The sequence below is a fragment of the Drosophila biarmipes genome, chromosome 3R (assembly GCF_025231255.1).
Source record: "Drosophila biarmipes strain raj3 chromosome 3R, RU_DBia_V1.1, whole genome shotgun sequence".
NCBI lineage: Eukaryota > Metazoa > Arthropoda > Insecta > Diptera > Drosophilidae > Drosophila > Drosophila biarmipes.
Window position 1 is genome coordinate 2,551,599 of NC_066616.1, and position 20,193 is coordinate 2,571,791.

Sequence of the window (20,193 nt, forward strand, 5' to 3'; positions counted from 1 at the left end):
CTATGGCAGCTATATGATACAGTCGTACGATTTTAATAAAAATGCAATTCGAAATTCCGAAAAAAAAACAAATAAAAAATGTTATTTTCAAGCGTAGGATATAATTTTTTTCTTATTTTTTCCCCGATAGTTCCTATGGGAGCTATAAGATATAGTTGTCCGATCCGGCTGGCTACTTTTGGTGTCAGCCTTATAGCTTTAAACTTGAGAGACCAGTTTTCGTAGAAACCAGGCTAGATCGACTCGTCTAGTGACGCTGATCAAGAATATATATACGTTATAGGGAAACGTCTTCTTCTTCTGACTGAAATTATTATACCCTCTGCAAGGGTATACACATTTTTTTTTGTTCGCTAATATTTCAAAATTAAAATTTGTTTAAAGTTTTAGGAAATTAAAAATACTGTTTATTAAATAAAATGTATTTAAAAGGGAGAGGCTTTAGACGACTTTATGCAAAAGACATGAAATCAATCCGATAACTACAGTTGGAGCTATGGACTTACAAACAGAGGGTACTTTTTGAAAACTAGCCTTTTTTACAACCTGGCTAATTCTAAATCCTGAAACACGTGTTTACTTATTTTCCAAAAAGTATACGTAAAAAAAGTTTCAGGCAAATCAAAAATGTCAACTTAAAAAGGGGTTCGGTTTGTAAAAGAAGGGCATAGGTATTGATGAGTCTAATACATTTTAGAAAAATATTTGTTTCTTGCATGGAAACGGTGGCCACCACAGTTTTGGGTGGTTTGTGGTTGTTAGAGGGCGTGGCACATTTTTTAGGTCAGTCGATAGGTATTGATGAGACAAATACAATTCAGTTAACAAACGTGTCTAGATCGACATAGCTTGTGATCCTGATAAAAACATATATACTTTATGGGGTCGGAAACGCTTCTTTCTGTATGTTACATACTTTCCAACGATTATAGTATACCCTTTTACCCTACGAGTGACGGGTATAATTATAACACCTTACTTGGATTCCAAAACATATTGTTGAGCGAAATTTATTTTAACGATGCCTTCAGAGACATTAACAACAGTAATTTTTATGTCTTGCGGATTTTGCGGTTTAGTGGCCTATTAGTGAAAACAGCTCCGTGATGCAGGTGGAGGGAATCTCAATTGTCTTTGCAAAACATTAGTCATAGTTTTCTTTGGCTTCGCCATTTATTTATTGAATTTTTTTCCTTTGATCACTAACAAAAAGCGGGGGACGAAAGTTGTTGCTAGGTTGGGAGGTCGTTGCGTCGAAGGCGTAATCTGCTGGAAACCCAAGTCAAGCCTCTTGCGAGACGATTGCGGTGCACAGATTGATGGACTCTTTTGGGATGTCTATTTTATATTTTACGGCAAGATTTCAAGTTTCATACGGATGTTTTGGTTGCGAATTTACCGTGGTGCCCCAGTTATAATTCGAAGGATTTTCGATTAAGCGCGCTGTATAATGTCTAAGTTGCTGCTGTTTGTGTTCCCTTATAGCTGGGAGCCATAAGTACAGATGGCATTAAGAGTTGTGTTGTAGAGCAGAACGCGAGAGAGTTTAAATTCCAGTGGAAGATGCTGGACCTAAGTTTTATTGTTATTGTTAGTTTCTGCACCGTAGGGATATCCGCTGTATATGGGAAGAACACAGTTGGCCCTAGTGCGCTTTTTTGCGGGACTGCAGCTTCGATAATGTAGTCGTCAGATGGTGTTGTGTTGCACCTTACTGCCAACGTTCTGTTGTAAAAATACGACTCAAATAGTTTGTCAGTGTAATCTGGCACGAAATGAGTGCATGATTTTGTGCATGAGGCCATCGAACTATATTCGTTTGAAGGCTTGAGATACATCGATGAATATTGCGCTGATCTGATGCTCAGAGCCTGTGCGTATTTCATATGTTATTCTATTCATTTGTTCGAATATTCCATGTTTTTGGCGGAAGCCAGACTGATGTGTACGGATAACATTGTGTGCTCCTAGATGTGGTATTATGCGAATTAGAAGGCATTTTTCGAACAACTTAGACAGACTAATAAACTAATTGGTAAGATGACAGAATCTTGTGGTCTTTTCCGAGCTTCGGTATTATAATGAAAATATAGTTTTTCAGATTTTTTCGGATAGTAGCCGAGACTTATGACCCCATTTTTGGGGTTATTTGGTTACCACCAGGGACCCTTTTTGGATTCAGTTCCCCAATAACTTTCGCGATTTCCTTTGGCTGATTTGATTCGATTTGTGGTGGGACAAATGAACCAGTGGCAAGGGTTCGGCTAAAAGATGTTCCTGCGATGTAAAGCAAAAGTCTCGGCTCTATCTTCGTAGCTGAGGACCAAGCTGCCTGATAAATTTCTTATCGGAGTTACTGTTTCGATTGGAGAGCTGAGACCTGGGTGAGCGCTCCAGAAAAAATGTTTCGAACTGGTTGGAGAAATTTGTTTGATGTACCGCAGCTGTGTATTTTCTTCTTGCTTTAGAGCTTTAGTGTGCGAGTGTCTTCCTAAAGACGTTTTTACGATGTCGGGGATCTCTTTGTTTGCCAAGCACTTCGCTGGCGCCTTTTCCTAACACTAAACATTCAATTTGAAGAAGTGATTGGTTTGCACGTCTGTGCCTTGTGGTGTTTGAGACAGTCACTATGTCTCCATGAATACTTTTCCAAGAGCATAGGTAAAGCAGTCGATGTCCGCTTCGATGTTAAACTAAGGGGTTAATTTGATGTGTGGGCTTACATACTTTTTATATCGTTACTCGTAGTAAAAGGGTAAACTAAATTCGTCGGAAAGTATGTAAAAGGTAGAAGGAAGCGTATCCGACCCCATAAAGTAAATATATTATTGAGTCGATCTTGCCATATCCGTCTGTCCGTTCGTCCATATAAATGCGGAGATCTCGGAAACTGTAATAGATAGTATATTCGGACTAGGCAAGCAGAGTCCTGGGCTTCCTGCGCAGCGCAAGTTTGGTTCAGCAGAGTACCGCGCCCACTCTAATGACCACAATCGGTTTAAAGGCTTGAATCTGTCTGCCACCCACATAACATATACTGAAATAGCGGCTAGGTGGCGCTTTACAATATCTCTTTGCTGCTTATATATCTCCATTTTCCTTTTGCTCCCTTAAGCTGAGTAACGGGTATACACTAGTCGGCATAAGTGTTTTGACAAAATAACAGTTAAGTATACTCGTAACTTGAACTTGCTTCGTTTAACTTTTGGTATCAATGAAAAGGTAATTTAAATGCCGTTTGAATGACGCAATACTTCTCTTAACTCATTCGATATTTATTGAAAAGGACAAATTTTTGTGAAAATATACTTTTAAAATTTTTTTCGTATCTTACAAACTTAAATTTTTAAATTAAACAAGCAAAAAAAACTAGTAACTGCAAAAACAATTTTTTTAAAATCATATTCCTAGTATTTTCAAAATTTTTTGAAGGTGACAATGTCGAAAAAAATTTGTATGATAAAGGAACAAATATGGCTCAGATGCATATTCCTCAACTTTTTCAAAAAATCATCAAAAATATAAAAAAAATCATTTTTGATTTTTTTTTTTTTTTTAGTTACCAATTCTCTTCTTTGTAGAAACTTTTTGAATCAAAAAATTTAAGTTGTGAAAACGAGAAAAAAAAACTCCGCAGTAGATTTCAGCAAACATTTCGTCCTTTTCAACAAGAACTGAATGGGTTAAGAAAATTATTGTATCATTCAAACGGCATTTCAATTACGTTTCCATTGATGCCAAAAGTTCAATGAAGCTAGTTCAAGTTACGAGTATACTTAACTTTTGTTTCGTCAAAATACTTATGCCGACTTGTGTATGATAGTCGAGGCACTCGAATACAGCGGTCTTTCTTGCTATATTTTACCAGTTGATTCTGTGGTACGTCAGACTGGGGGGGTTGTTCTGTAGTTTTTCGTCTTTGCACTGACGAATGGTCTGAATACGCTTTGGCACTCATTATATTGCGTGGGATGTTGTTTGTCACCGCAAAGTCTATTAGGTCTGGAACTTTCCTGGGATCTGTTGGCAAGTATGTGTCAGACAGCAGACAGTAAACAGCGGCTGGTTTTAATTCAGGAACTGTGTTACTTTAAGTTTGTGCCGTGAAACGCCATTCGCGTTCCACATTATTATTAGTAGATTTGCCATCGATTATTTTGACTGCTTAACTGCAAGAAGCTGTAAGCTGGTTATGAACCAGTGTTTGCATGTTCGTTTTCATGGATGACATAAATTCCATTATACTTTGTTGCATGGTGACCATCTTAGATTTCAGAGTGTTTTGTGACTGTACTTGGATTGCTGAGCGTTTCTAGATTATACTGAAGGTTTTCCGAGCTCATCGAAGGGCATCGGCGTATGCGTCCGCCGCGCCGATAAATTCTTCCGGCGTATTCTGGGTATTCTGATTACGTGATGTTGTCACCTTTCTGCGGTCCTTTATCTACTTGTAAAAAAGTCAGCCCTTGTGAGTTAAGGCATTTTTTCTTTTTGAGGTCTTTCTTGTTGGAAGGGCCGAAGTGAGCTGTTTGCCCTGGTGTGTCTTTGTAAGACTCTGCTGTCTGGCTTCAGCGCGACCCTGAAGAGTGGTTGCGGTTCTTTTTGCTGATGATGTTACTGGCGTTCTTTACAGAATACCCGTTTTCCTTGAGAGCATCGATAACTTCCTTTTCGGTTACGTCGGGCTCGATTTCTTTTAGTACCACTTGCAGGCCCTTGCTGCTTTTTAGTTGGTACGTAAGTTGCTTCTTCTACGTATTTGGATACAACTCTGAAATGTTTTTAAGATTTGTTCTGAAGCTTGGTTTCATGTATATCCCCTTTTGTGAACAACATGAAAGTTTCCGTCCCCGGTCAGAGCAACAATTTTGTTGACCAGGGCATTCGAGGTTGTCTCCCTAATGTAGATCGGTGGGGGCTTAGGTTCTGATCTCTGGTCTCCTGAGCCGGTTCTGGTTAATTTTTTTCTAGAAGCGCAAATCGATTGCTGTCGGATCTCCCGGGTAATTTTTTTTTTTATTTGGACACGGTTTATTTTTGACTTGTTACCTACCGCGGTGTTTTGCGGGCTAGGCCTTAGCTTGATATGCATGTACCGATCTAGTATGGTCTAGCCGGGCCAGCTTGCTTAATTATACCCGTTACGCGTATAGTAGAAGGGTGTAGAAGGAAGCGTTTCCGACCCCATTAAGTATGTATATATATATTCTGGATCAGGAGCACTTGCCGAGTCGATCTAGCCATGTCCGTCTGTCTGTCTCTCTGTCCGTAAGAACGCTAAGATCTCGAAAAGAGCTAGAACAGGCATACTTGGCATGCAGATACCTGGGCTTCCTGTTTCAGCGGGGTGCTACGCCTACTCTAACGCCCACAATCCGATGAAATCTGCCACGCCTACAGTTATTATGATAAGATCAAAGGTGGCCCCTAAAATATCGGCTGGTTATATATCTCCATTTCCAATTTGCTATCTTAAGCTGAGTAACGGGTATCTGATAGTCGAGGCACTCGACTATAACGTTCTTCCTTGTTTTTTTGCAAACTTTACAAAAGTAGGTAGGCATGGCGAGCCAGATCGCGATTTTCGCTATCACGCGTTGAGACACAAAAGAAGTAACCCTCTAGTCAGAACGCTGAGTTTAGCCGCCTTTTGTTTTGCTCGTTGCTCATTGAGCTCTTGTTAGCGTGGCTCTTTTTTGATAGATGTAAGAAAATAAACGTATTATTATTAAACCTCTTTTTTGTTTGCTTGTGTTTTAGCGTCTTTTTGCTTATTTGTGTTTTGTTTGTTTTTGTGTTTTGTTTGCATTTAATGCATCAACTTTCTTGCACTTTTTCTGGAGCTCGCACGAGACTCGACCGCACTCTTATTATTAACAACCACCTATGTGCCAAAAATGATTGAACTCGGACGATTTAGAGAACCAAACATAGTTAAGTTTCAGCCAAAGACCCAGACGGAACAACTGCCATTATCTTTTTTACACAACGCACTTTAATGCAATTTATTTAACATGTTTCAAGGTGGGATCTTTGCCGAGGAATTTTTTTTTAATACATTTTGTTTATTTTTTATGGGGACATCCACAAAAAGTTAGCACCGCCGAATTTGTGTTTAATAATGGTAACAGAAAAATTTGATTGACGAATGCCAAGATGTTTATCAATTCCATTTAACAAAAAGTGTCAAAGGAAATTAAAAAATATGTACTAACCATATACCAATTTCAGCGTATACAATCTGATACAAGTTATTAACCTGTTTCTGAGAAAATTTAGTTTAAAATTTTGACATTTTGTCCTTGCAATTGGCTTTAAAATACTGTAGGAAACTGTTAACTTCTTGCATGAAAACTATGACCACCACAGTTTTGGGAGTTTTGTGAGCGTTAGATTGGGCTAAGCAAACACAATTCATTTAAAATTATTTCTCTACCCTAAAAAGTTAGAGTGGGCGTGGCTCCCCGAAAACTTGCGATGCGCAGGAAGCCCAGGAATCTGCATGCCAAATCTGACGTTTCTAGCTCCTATAGTTTCCGAGATCTCAGCGTTTGTACGGACAGACAGACAGACGGACATAGCTAGATCGACTCGGCTTATGATCCTGATTAAGAATATGTATATTTTTTGGGCTTTAGAAACGCTTCCTTTTGCCTGTTACATACTTTCTGACGAATCTAGTATACCCTTTTATTCTATGATTAAGGGGTGTAAAAATCGTTCAAAACAAAATGGGCTTAAAATTAAAAAAAAAAAATTGTTAAAAAACACATTGTAAGTTTTCGGAGTTGTAGATTACAATACAATGTACCCTATTAATTTTTTCAGCAAAATGTAATTACTCTTAGTGTAAAAGTATACAATGTTTTTGGGAAAAAAACAAAGTGTCTTAGACCATAAGGTTATATATTCTTGATCAGCACCACTAGCCGAGTCGACATGCTAAGTCCGTCTAACGGTAAGTCCGTGTAAATAATTGATAGCGGAATATATATGAGCTAGAGGTTTAAGATTTATATTCCTTTACTCCCTAAACGTGCCACGCTTATTTTGATGCCACAAACCGCCCAAAACTGTGACTTCACAACTTTGATCCTTAAAAATAACAATAACGTGTATTGACCTCGTCAATGCCTTTCGATTGACCCAAAAAAAATGTTCACGCCCACTTTAAAATCTCGCTTTGCTGCTTATATATCTACTCACTATTTAAATCGTTGTAAAGTTCACTTATCTCAGAATCCGAAATTTTTTTTCCTTTTCACCGCAAAAACTTATTATGTGATGGCCGATTTTTTTGACATGTTTTTTCAAACGACTTTAATACATTACCTTATTCTTCACAGCCTTATTCTCACACTGTATCCAAGTTGTATTTAATATTCTGTCCCACCTTAAATGAAAGATCTTTGCTTATCGACGTAACAAACCCGTCTATTTGCCTGGTCCCGATGGAGCTGATTTCTGCACGCGGAGGTCTTGTGCAAGCCTCTCCCAAACTCTCTGTGCGTTATAGTGGGGGTGACAAAACTTTTTTTAGTCAAATTCTCGTCAATACACGAGACCAACTATCTACCACTTGTAGTTTTAGAGATCTCAGTGATCATACAAAAGGACGGACAGGCAGACAGTCAACAGATCCGTCATCGGAAACGTTTCCATCTACCTGTAACATACTTTCCGACGAAGCTAGTACACCCTTTTACTTTACGAGTAACGGGTATATAACTGAAGAATGGTATTGATAAGAACAAAATCTAAAATTAAGAAAGTATTTTAAAAAATGGATGAGGACGGGCATAGCGTCACAAACAAACTTGAGCTGCGCAGGAAGAGCCAAGTCCTACATGCTTAGTCTAAGCATTCTAGCTCTTGTAACTCCGAGATCTCAGCGTTCATACGGACAAGGCTGTGATACTGATCAGAATGTATGTACATATTATACGGGGTTATTAGAGGCTGGCTCGCGTAGACACGGACAAATGGCTGGGCAGACGGACACGGCTAAACCAGCTCGTATACTGATCCTGATCAAGAAAACATATGTTTTATGGGGTCAGAAACGTCTCCAATGAATTGCAAACCTTATAATATATTCTGCTAGGTATAGAAATATGGCATATGCATACACAAATGTAAGGAAACATTACGCAATAAATTTCAGTCAAAAAGTCGCTTATTGAAAAGAACGAAAAAATATGGTACATCCTCTTCTAAGGAATCACATTCATGTTACCCTAATGCTTTTAAAAAGTGTAATAATTGACTAGCTCCGAAAAAGTATAAAGTATAAAACCCGGGAGTTCCTGAGAAATAATAATAATTACTTGTGGCTCCGAGCGGGCATTGGCTACGTATGGATCTCCTTTTTTGAGAAACTTATTTATCAGTTATAATGAAGCTTTTTTGCAGAAAGTCCTTGCAGATAAGCTTTCTCCTAAAGCAGAAGTAGAGCGCAACTCTTCTGTCGTCTCAAACACGAATAAAGGTTGTGCGACTAGTAACGCACTATGTGTTACAAAGCTTCCTTGCAATCTGTGAGGCTCTCTTAAAAGCTCCAAATATCTTAACGTCGCTCGAAAAGCTATTGATGTGCTGCCGATGAGTGGAGTGCCGTTAGTCAGTCCAGCTTCCTACGGGCCAACAATCAGAGCCAGATTCTCTGACGCGCACAGTTTGTAGTGAGTGGCTTTAATCTGAGAAACATTGCCGCAATTGTGTCGAATATTCACAGCGATTTATCCGATTTTAGAAACAAAACACTCAACATTTAAAACACGGTTAGCTCACTAGTTTTACAAAACCGAAATGAATAACCGTTCTTAAAAGTAATTAACCTCCAAAATAATATTAATTGCTTAAGTGCATAGCAAAAAATATAACAATGTGCTGAATAAATATAGTGTGCCCGAGCAATGAATGCTTCTAATTGAAAACGTAACATGGTTATCAAGCTTATTAAAATCAAGACAAGCTTTGGTGTCAACCACACAATCAAACCCATTTCACTTAACACATAAAGCAATACTCTTTTTAAAACAGTGATGGTTTAATTTTTATTATAACCAATATAAATGTAGACCAAAAAACCAAATTGTTTATCAAAAATAAGTGCACAAATTAATTCAATTATTGATCGTAAATCGGGAACGTATACTACCAAGTTACTTCACACTCGCGCTTATCCACCAACTATGAATAAGAAAGTGAACCTATTTCTTACAAATCGCCTAGTCTACTTTGAGGTATAAAATTGGATTTGGACAAAAAATAAATCTTAAAAGGTACTTATTTTTTTTTCAACAATTTCCTCGCATACATTTTTTTTTACTACATCCATTTTTGGGATGGCTCAAGTGGATTTTTTTTTATTAGTTTCCAGGACTTTCCAAGAGGGACTTAGCTATTGCATGAACATTTCTTTTAAAAAAACCTAACTACATTTATTGTGATTATGGGACAATGAAATAATTTGCGAATTTCTGAGTTGTAGGAAGGATCCTTGTTCCTGCACCAACAACAACTTTCTTATAACGGCAACATTGCAGTGCGAACAAATTTTTTTTAACAAATTTCCGAAACGGCACTTGAAGAAACTACTCTTGTCCCATTTCTGACCCTTTCCTGAAGCACGGATGTGTCTGTCTTCTCGCACTTCTTTTAGCTGAGTAACAGGCATCTTGCAGTCAATGACATATGGACTGTAGCGTTTTCCTTGTTTTTAATGGATAATCCGATCCAATTGCGTGAATATAACTATTGATTGTCAAAACAATAGTGCATTTATACAGATTTTAGCGTTGGCGATTGTGGGCGTAGCACCCCTCTGAGTTTGACTGGCACAGTCCAAGAACCTCCATAATATGAATGACAAGTCCCAACTTTTTAACTTTTATTGTTTTCAAAATCTCTGGTTTTTTTCTCTTGACATATTCATTTCTACTCTTAGGAATGTAATTAGCTTAATATTAAAAAGTTCCAGGACTTGTTTACATTACATATTGGTGTGTATATAGAGCAATTAAAAATCGCATTATTTTTAATATTATGCTAAATACATTGGCAGCACAATAAGAAAAGTCGACTAACATTTTTTGGATTTTTTTGCGTGATGGTTCATATGAGATTTGACAAGTTCGTCATTTTACCCAACTCGTAACCATACCCTACACTTCCAATTGTATTCAGTTACAATTGTGCACTTTTTGCCACACTTTTAAGGTCACGAACAGCCTAATATCTTAAGTCATCGAAAGCCTTAAAAATATATATATATTTGACTGCTAAAAACTTATTAAATTAATATTTATATTATTTATTAATGTTGGAGCCAACCAAAAAAATGTATTTTTTGCTTTTATTATGGGGTACTATTTCAAGAAAAATTATTTGAGCTGTAATTACATTATTATTTAGGCCATATATTTTTTGGAAATTTTAGGTAATTTTTTTCTGGCTGTAGACAGTTTTTTGTTGCTAAAACGTTTTTGTCTCATCAATCCCTATCGATTGACCCAAAAAAATGTTTGTCACGCCCACTCTAACGCCCCAAGCGGATAAAGCGCTTAAAACTGTTTGCCGCCCACATAACATATACCAAAATAGGCTGTTGATGGCGCCTTACAATAGTTCTTTGCTGCTTATATATCTCCATTTTTATTTTGCTCCCTCAAGCTCAGTAACGGGTATCTACTAGTCGAGGCACTCGACTATAGCGTTCTTTCTTGTTTTTTATTATTTTTCGTCAATCTAGCACGTTTACTAAAAGTCGTAAAACAAAAGTTCAATATAGTCCCAAAGACACTTGACACAAGACACCCACAAGCGAAGGTACAAAAAAAAAATCTTGAAAATTTCATCCCCGAACACAGCTATTACAATTTTTTAAATTTTCACTTTTACACCTTTCTTGCTATATAATATATATATGGGTAAGCAATCATTTAAGTTTTTACAATACAAAGTGTACGCACGATTTTATTTAGTATAACTATGGAAAAAATATTAGTCTCGAACTGAAACTGCTCGTCGGGTGCCCTTCATTGTTAAAACTCAATTCTCCGTTCAAAAGTTATACCAAAGCAATTTTGGGAGGCTTTTCAAAATGAAAATTTTATTTTGTTTTTAGCTTGGCCCAAGATGTTCTTTTGGAGCTCGGGAAATCCGCTAGTTTGCGCAATTACAGCTATAGGTACCTACGTGCTACAGATTGCTTGTGCGTATAAAAACTCTGTTTTGAGGTATTGAAAACATTTAAATTTTGTTAGACAGCTTGATATAAGAAACTTTAGTTCTGAAAATTATAAAAAATCCACTAATTTAGTGGGAAAGCAATTATAACTTGCTAAATTTCGAGATGCTTCTTAACTTAAAAAGCTACAGACTTAAACTATCAGCCGTGCTCCTCTCTTTTCGTTATCAAAAATTTATTCTTCACAACGTTTCATTATACAGTAGGCCTTCAACAAGGTAGGGTAAAAAATATAAATTATTATTATAATAAATATTATTATTATAATAAATATTATTATTATTATAAATATTATTATTATTACTATTATAATCAAAATATACCAAAAATGTCAAATTAATGAGTACCAATATTCTTTATATTTTCATAAGCTAGATATGAAGCTAACTTATCTTGAAGTGTACTGAAATAAAAGAGAGAAGGTTACAGTCAAGTCCCTAAACTAATATATATTCTTTACTAAGCTAACTTTTTAACTACTTTTTTTTCGTTTCTGGGTGTTTGGAAGGGAGTGGCACTTGTCTGAAATAATCATGCGATGGTCAGAAAGTCACACGGACCGACGCATATGGCCTTGATCAAAAAAATATAACCTTTAACGGAAACGATTTCGCCTACTAGTAAGGAATCTGAAATATACCTTACAGCCTCTTACAAAAATTTTGTTTCAACTTCTGTGATAAACAATGATTTTAAATTTGACTAAAAAAGTAAGTAAAAAATAACAGCGTGGCTAGAAGAAACAATGTGACCATATGCTCCTAATCATGGTTTTCAGATGTACGGGTACAGTTACGGGTATCCGATAGTGGAGGCCGTCGACTTTAAAAAACTTAGGAATCTCATAGGCTACACAGATTAAAAGCAACAAGCAAAATCAGTACTACAGTTTTTGACAATCAATTACAATTTAAAAAAGTCATCGTTATAAGCATATTAGGACGCCTTTTTAGCATGTCTGTAGTTTTAGTAGTTTAAAAACTACAGGAGTTCTAAATCATGCTATTTATAACCATGGGCGGTAGAGCAAAAAGGGTAAAAGAGTAAAAACCCCCATGAATGACAACAATGACAGCAACGCAATGTTGCGCTCATAAAAATCAAAAGCTACATTTTCGAATTATGAACTTAAGGTGACATTTAAGGAGCAGCACTAATAAATGCCTTGACTGATATTATCAACACACCGATTTTAAATTATCAGCGCCTTTTATAAAAAAATGGTCCAGCTACAGTATTTTTGACACATGTAAGCACAGGCTCGAGTCCACGAGTAGACGGTTGGGAAATAAATGTTGTATTACAATACACTTTCTAAAGTTTACATTTACTTCTAATAGTAAAGAAATTATTTATCATCAGCAAAATATCGATAGTACATTAAGTTTTAGCAGTATCAGAAAAGAATGAGGATAGTAAGCTTCCAAGGTTTTTTATTTGATAATTCTTTAATCCATCGAATATTATATACTCGCTACTTAGCAAAGAGTGCGATAGAGATGGAGAAATGCAGCAAAGTGACTGTTCCAAGTTGTACACCTCCAACGGCACCAACTACTGAAGCTAGTTCTTTCTTTGCCTATAAATGTTTAATGTATTTTCCGACTTCGAACATTTATGGCATTAAAATAGTTATTGACGATCAAGATAAAATGCATTAACAAATTTTAAAAAATGTTAGCGCTAGGACGGTTTTTAAGTGGGCGTGATGAAATATACTTGCTAATTTTCCATTTTTTTTAAATAAAACAAGGAAGAACGTTACAGTCGAGTGACCCGACTATTAAATAACCGTTACTCAGCTCGAGAATGAAAATAAAACTGTATATATATATATATGCGCCACCTACCGGCTATTTTGGCTATGGGGGCGGCAGAAAGTTTTAAGCGTTTTAGCCCTTTCGGAGCTATAGAGTGGGCGTGGCAACCATTTGTTTAGGTCACTCGAAAGGTTTTAAAGAAACAAATAAATGTTAGCAAAAAATAATGTTTAGCATAACAACTGTGGCCACCACAGTTTTGTGCGGTGTATAAGCGTTAGAGTGGACGTGACAATTTTTTTTGGTTCAATCGATAGGTATTGATAAGACAAATACGTTCTAGGAAAAAAAAAATTTTTAACATGACAATTGTGGCTACCACAGTTTTGGGCGGTTGGCGGGCGTTAAAGTAGGCGTGGCACATTTTTTTTTGGTGAATCGATAGATATTAATGAGACATATAAATATGAATATGATGACATGATAAATATCAGCACCCCGCTGAAAAAACTTGCGCTGCGTTGGAAGCCAAGGAATCTGCATGACAAGTTTGACTGTACTAGCTCTTATAGTTTCAGAGATCTCAGCGTTCATACGGACGGACAGACAGACGTACATGACTAGATCGACTTGGCTAGTGATCCTGCTCAAGAATATATAACATTTATGGGGTCGGAAACGCTTCCTTTTACCTGTTACATATTTTCTGAGGAATATGGAATACCCTTTTACTCTACGAGTAACGGGTATAAAATTGTTACAACTTAGTTGTCATCGGAGGTATTTTAAAAATATTTATGAAATAGAAACGTCGTGTTAGTACAAATCAAATAAAAAGACACACAAAACAAAATAAAAATATAGTGACGATCGCACCTTTAACAAATAACAATTTTGATATCAACTTTTGCGACGAAACTGGAATGTACACTTTTAACATTTTTTAACTTCATTAAAATTGAACAACTAAGCACAGGCTTTTTGAATAGTAGCGTGGCAAATATACATACAAATGTAGAAAGTGTATTTACTTAGTAGATCGTATGTTAAATTTTCGTCACAAACGTTGATATCAAAACTATTGTTTATTTTTTTGCGATCGTAACTATATTGTTACCTCGTTAAAGGTGATTTTGTTTGATATCAAAACGTTTAGTTTTAAACATAAATTATATAATCTATATTTTGTTTAAAAATTCGTAGTATTCAACTGCTTATAAGAATTTAAATGATTCAAATAGATTATGGATACGCACAAAAAAAGTCCGAAGCTCAGGCAGTGTTAGATGTTTTGAACTAGTAGTATACTAGGGTGTAATTTTTTCAGTCAGAAGTTTGCAATACAATGAAGGAGACGTTTCCGACCCTATAAATTCTAAATTCTATATTCTTGATCAGCATCACTAGACGAGTCGATCTAACCATGTCCGTCTGTCCGTCCGTGTGTCCGTCTGTCCGTCCGTCTGCCCGTCCGTTTCTACGCAAACTCGTCTCTCAGTTTGAAAGCTATCGGGCTGAAATTTTCTTAAAAGTCTTCTTTGTATTGCAGGTAGTATATAAGTACAGTATATAGTAGTAAGTCGGAACCAGCCGGTTCGGACAAATATATCTTATAGCTCCCATAGGATTAATCAGGGAAAAAATTAAAAAAGAAATATATCTTCAGTGTTTTTTAACATATCACCTTCTAAGTTTTTTAACATATAACCTTCTAAGCTTGAAAATAACATTTTTATTTAGTAATGAATTTCAAATTAAATTTTTTCAAAATCTGACGACTTTATTATATAGCTGTCATAGAAACGATTGGAATATTAGTGGTAAAATAATATAAAAAGATTATATCTCTGGTGTTTTTTAACATATAACCTCCTGCGCTTGGAATCACATTTTAAATCAGTTCTGAATTTTGAATTAAATTTTATCAATGACTATATCATATAGATGTCATAGGAACAATCGGAAAATTGGTGGGAAAATAATATGAAACAAATTATAGCTTTGGCGCTTTTTAACAAATTATCTTATAATATTGGGAATATACATTTTTATATTTTTAAGAATTTCGAATTCCATTTAATTTTGTTTAAAAATTCGTATAGCTTTATAGCTTTAGGGCTTTTCCACATATTATCTTATAATATTGGGAATATCATTTTTTATATTTTTAAGAATTTTGAAACCAGTTTAATATAAATCAGTAGAGTAACTACTATATAGATGTCAAAAATATGGTCTAGAAAATAATGAAATATATTTTTTTAATATCACTAAAGCCAGCAACAATCCTTAAAAACTTCACATGGCTTCACTAAAGTTGATTATTTTTATAACTGCAAGGGTATACAAACTTCGGCTTGCCGAAGTTAACCTATTTTCTTGTTTTTACTAATAACTTTAATAAAAACCTTTTTAAAACAATTTTTTAGGCTATTCACTTTAAAATTAAGCCCGAAACAAAAAAATAGTTTGAGTAAAAAATAGTTGCCCATAATATTTAAACGGTGTTACTTATGTAGACAAACATGTTAGAAAGGCATACAAAGCATTTTAAAATACCTTTCATAACATAAGCATCTGTAGCTTTAGTAGTTCACAGGTTACGGTTGCCAAAAGAAAGCTATTTAAGACCTTTTCCCGCTAACAGGGTTATTTTAATAAGAATGTGTTGTATGTCAAAAGTTCCGGAATCTTAAAGGCTAAACAGCTTAAGATAAAGTTTAAATGCTTTAGAGCTGTTTTTAAAAAGCCTGAAAAATCGTTAAAGAAAAAGTGAAACAAAAAATATTTGGACCATCATTTTTAAACGGTGGTATTTATACAAATTTTATTTAAGAGGCGTACATAGTATTTCGAAATACCTTTTTACCGACGTATAGCACAGTAGTTTACAAATTACGTTTGAACAAATTTATAACTGTTTTCTCGCAAAACTAGCTAGTTTTTTAAAAGTGGTAGAACTAATGTTTCTTATATTGAGCTGTTTAACATCGTCTAGAAACTTCAGGGCTAAAATACCGTTTTGGGATAAACACAATCAAATTGTTATTTTGAGAAGCCCCCAAAATGTTGTATTGCGTATTACTTTTGAACGGACTAAAATACAACTAGGTTAAAAGCAGGGCGTAATTATCCCCACAGGCCCCAACAAATAATATATACCAAATTTTTATTTTCACACTTTCACCGCTCTTTCCCCTTCCTATCCATCCTTTTATTTTTTGCAATACCTTTCTATTTATGTATCACTCGTAACAATCAGACGATTATATAGATTTTTATTTCTTCGTGTGTGTATAATTATCGGCCTCGCACACCGTCCTGGTGCGCTTCGTCACAACGTGGACTGCCTCCCAAAGTTATAAAAAAAATTAACAACTGAAAAAACGAAGCTAGTTTTTCAACGAGTCAGAATAAATTATCAAATTATTATTATTATAATTGTTAAATTATTATTTTTCAAATGAATAAATTAAATAAAAATCGCCGCGGTGTTGACAGTTGCTCACTTAAAAAATGAATTACATTTTTAGGAACTAATTAAAATGTTATTATATTGATTGAAAACCCGAGAAAAGCACCCTTTTTTTTATACCAAATCCGAAAATATTAAAATTCAATTACGAAAAAACCAAAGCTGACACCAATGGCTACTGCGATGGTGGCAAGTAAATGTAAATTAACCAAATTTTAAAAATTGGTATACCCGAATACTATATTTGTCGAAAAGTATGTAACAGGCAGAGGGAAGCCATTTGGACCCCATAAGGAATAATTCTTGATCAGGATCACAAGCCAATCTAGCCATGTCCGTCTGTCCGTATGAATGTTGAGATATCGAAATTTTTTTTACTGAAATGTATTAGACTTATCATTACCTATCGATTGCCTTAAAAAACTCGATCGATTGACTGAAAAAAAAGTTTAAATCTATTTGCTGCCCTCATTACCATATATTAAAATAGCGGATAGGGTGCGTTATACAATATCGCTTTGCTGCTTATATATGTATCTCCATTTCCATGCTTGCTTCGTTAAGCTGCGTAACGGGTATCAGATAGTCGAGGCAGTGGTAAAAATGCGTTTTGCCTTATACGAAAAAATGAAATGAAAATGTAAACCGACCCAAAGTGTTCGATTAGTTTTTGGTGCTGTAGAACAGTTTAGCTCAGATTTCTTACATTTCTGGGTTGCAGTCCAAACTGTTTTTGTATTACTGTTCAGTGTCCCAAGGCGTTGTGGCTTTGGCGTCGCTGTATTACAGTTCATTTTTCACATTCGCTAGTACTTTAGTAATCTCAAAGTCAATTTTTTCGTTGGTTGCTGTCCGTGCTCTAGACAGTTGTAAAATATAATTGTTTGCATTTTGTACTCCCGTTAGTGCAATCCAAATGAATAGTTCGTATGACCAAAAAAAATTGTATGAGGCTTCCGTTAATACAATTACATACATTTACACATTACACATTACATTTTTTTAATGTCTGACTAGTTTAACACAATATTCTACTTTGATTTGTATTTTTTTTCTCAAAAGGGTCGTATCTGGTGACGATTCAAGGGCATAGGGTTGATACTTACTTTAAAATATTACATTTTTTGGTTGCATTGGCTGTGCATAGTTCGTTTTGTTTAACTGTACCTAGTCTGGGTCTTGGCCAACTCTGTATTACAGTTTAAAATTCGTGTTATTCGTTGGTTGCTGTCCATGTTTTAGGCAGTTCTGTGATATGAAATTTGTCGGACATGGCACTTGCTATAATACAAATCCAAGCCGAATAGTGTTAGTGCTAGACACTCAATAACAACATTTATGTAGATACGTTATCAACCCTTTGGGCCGTTTCGAGTTTTGACACGGAGGTGAAATCGTTAACATTGTCGGGTTTCCCTTGAAATAATCCAATTTCCCTAGTTTGTTTGGTCATGTCTTTAGGGAAGTATTGTAATTTGTAATTTTAAATACTATATTTTGTCGAACTGAGTTCGAATATTTTCTGTTTTCTTTGGCAAAGGAGCAATAACGAATATTCAATGTAAGTTCATGGCAATGGATTAAGTAAAATCTTGAATGTCTGACTGAGTTCCTATGTTGAAAAATACCGCTTGTCTGTTCAGTCCTTTATCAGTTTAAATAAGAACACGATTATTAGATGGATATGTTTTATGATCGTTGTTTTATATATTGATTTATATCTCTTGTTTTCCGCACACAACCGCACACTTGTACACGAGGATCAGAAAAGAAGGATGAACTGAAAAGTGTGCCCGAATATGCACAAGTAGGGATTTCTATAATGTAATGTAATTTTTGTAATGTACATAACAGTAGGGATGGCGTATACACTCTTATGTTCAACATCCTATTGTAAAAATAATATAATTATAGCAAACATTAGAAAGATGTTGTATTGACGTAAGCCTTATACAATAAAATTTTTGGGACAAAGAGCGATATTGAAAAATAAACTTACAAACTATTCACTTGGTTTGCACTAGTACGAAATGCAAACAATTATATTTTACAACTGTCTAGAGCACGGACAGCAACCAACGAAAAAATTGACTTTGAGATTACGTGACTAAAGTACTAGCGAATGTGAAAAATGAACTGTAATACAGCGACGCCAAAGCCACAACGCCTTGGGACACTGAACAGTAATACAAACCGAACTAAAAAACAGTTTGGACTGCAACCCAGAAATTTAAGAAATCTGAGCTTAACTGTTCTGCAGCACCAAAAACTAATCGAACACTTTGGGTCGGTTTCCATTTTCATTTCATTTTTTTCGTATAACGCAAAACGCATTTTTTTCGACTGCCCTGACTGTGTGATACCCGTTACGCAGCTTAACGAAGCTAAAGGGAAATAGAGATACATATATAAGCAGCAAAGCGATATTGTATAACGCACCCTACCCGCTATTTTAATGTAATGTGGGCGGCAAATAGATTTAAGCTTTTTCAATTTGTGGGCGCTATAGTGGGCGTGGAAAAAAAATTTTTAAGTCAATCGAAAGGTATTGATTAGCGTAATAGGTATCGACGAGACCGATACATTTTAGTTAAAAGTTTGTTTCTGGCAAATTCGCGGTCTGAGCGTGGCACCCTGCTGAAAAAAACTAGCGCTGCGCAGGAAGCCCAAGAATCTGCATGCCCATTCTGACTCCTCTAGATCTGATAAATTCCGAGATCTCAGCGTTCATACGGACAGACGGGCATGGCTAGATTGGCTAGTGATCCTGATCAAGAATATATATACTTTATGGGGTCGGAAAAGCTTCCTTCCGCCTGTAGCATACTTTCCGACAAATCTATTATACCCTTTTACTCTACCCTTTTACTATACCCTTTTACTCTATAGGGAATATACATTTTTACAATATGGTTCATTTACATTTATTTGCCATCATAACAGTAGCCATTGGTGATTATACCAACATTCTTTTCTATTTGCTGACCCTACCTTAAATTTGACTCCTAAATATTTTCCCAATCAACAACCATATTCTTTTCTTTTTGACACATTCCTTTGAAAAATTACTTTCCGAAATCGAGAGTTTTACGTCCACTTTCCTAGTGGTAGTAGTAACGAACAGTTTTTTTGAAAACGATAAACGCAAAGAGGAACGAAAAACAGAGCTGTCCTGTTGAGTAACTTATATCGGCGTCATACGAGTGCTTCCTTTCTACCCCTTTTTTTTAATTTGAAACTTCTTACAGATGTTTGGGAAGAGTGTGCTTGCATCACATACATTACATTACTTTAAAATGCGTCCCCTGAAGAGCGCGGCAGAACGGTGTCACTTTTACTTTAAAGATCTTATTGGGACTGAAGCAGCCATCGAGAGATCACTGCAGCGATGAGCAGAGACAAGAACTGAAATGGATCAAAGCGACAAAAGGTTAGCCAAGCCCCGAACCAGCTGTACTAAGAAAGCATTTGGTGGGACGAATGAACAATCAAATCAGTTTGTTTCAATGTTTTGTAAAGGTGTATTGTGGATAACAAACTTGCGGCAAGATTAGGAATCTGCCCGTAAAATCTCAATATTTTAGAGTTTATGGCTTTCAAAATCCACAGAAACAGAAGGGCATGGATAGATACACTGTGCTAATGGTCCTGCTAATGAATGTTTTACTTCTTAGGCTTCAGTGCTCTCTCCTATGTAAAAAATTTGA

The 20,193-nt window shown here is 35.7% G+C and overlaps 1 protein-coding gene across 5 annotated transcripts in view; it reads left to right on the top strand.

Annotated features, from left to right (window-relative positions):
• LOC108036876 (uncharacterized) overlaps positions 1-20,193 on the top strand; it is a 103,242-nt gene that overhangs the window by 36,685 nt on the left and 46,364 nt on the right. For 3 of the 5 annotated variants that reach the window (XM_044092717.2, XM_050889347.1, XM_050889349.1), the window contains one exon: positions 19,735-19,916. The exons of 1 other annotated variant lie outside the window; for it this stretch is intronic. The gene's annotated coding sequence lies outside the window, so the exon portion shown is untranslated. Of the gene's footprint in view, positions 1-8,634; positions 9,285-19,734; positions 19,917-20,193 lie in introns of those variants that run through there. One more of the 5 variants, XM_044092716.1, reaches the window with a different exon arrangement.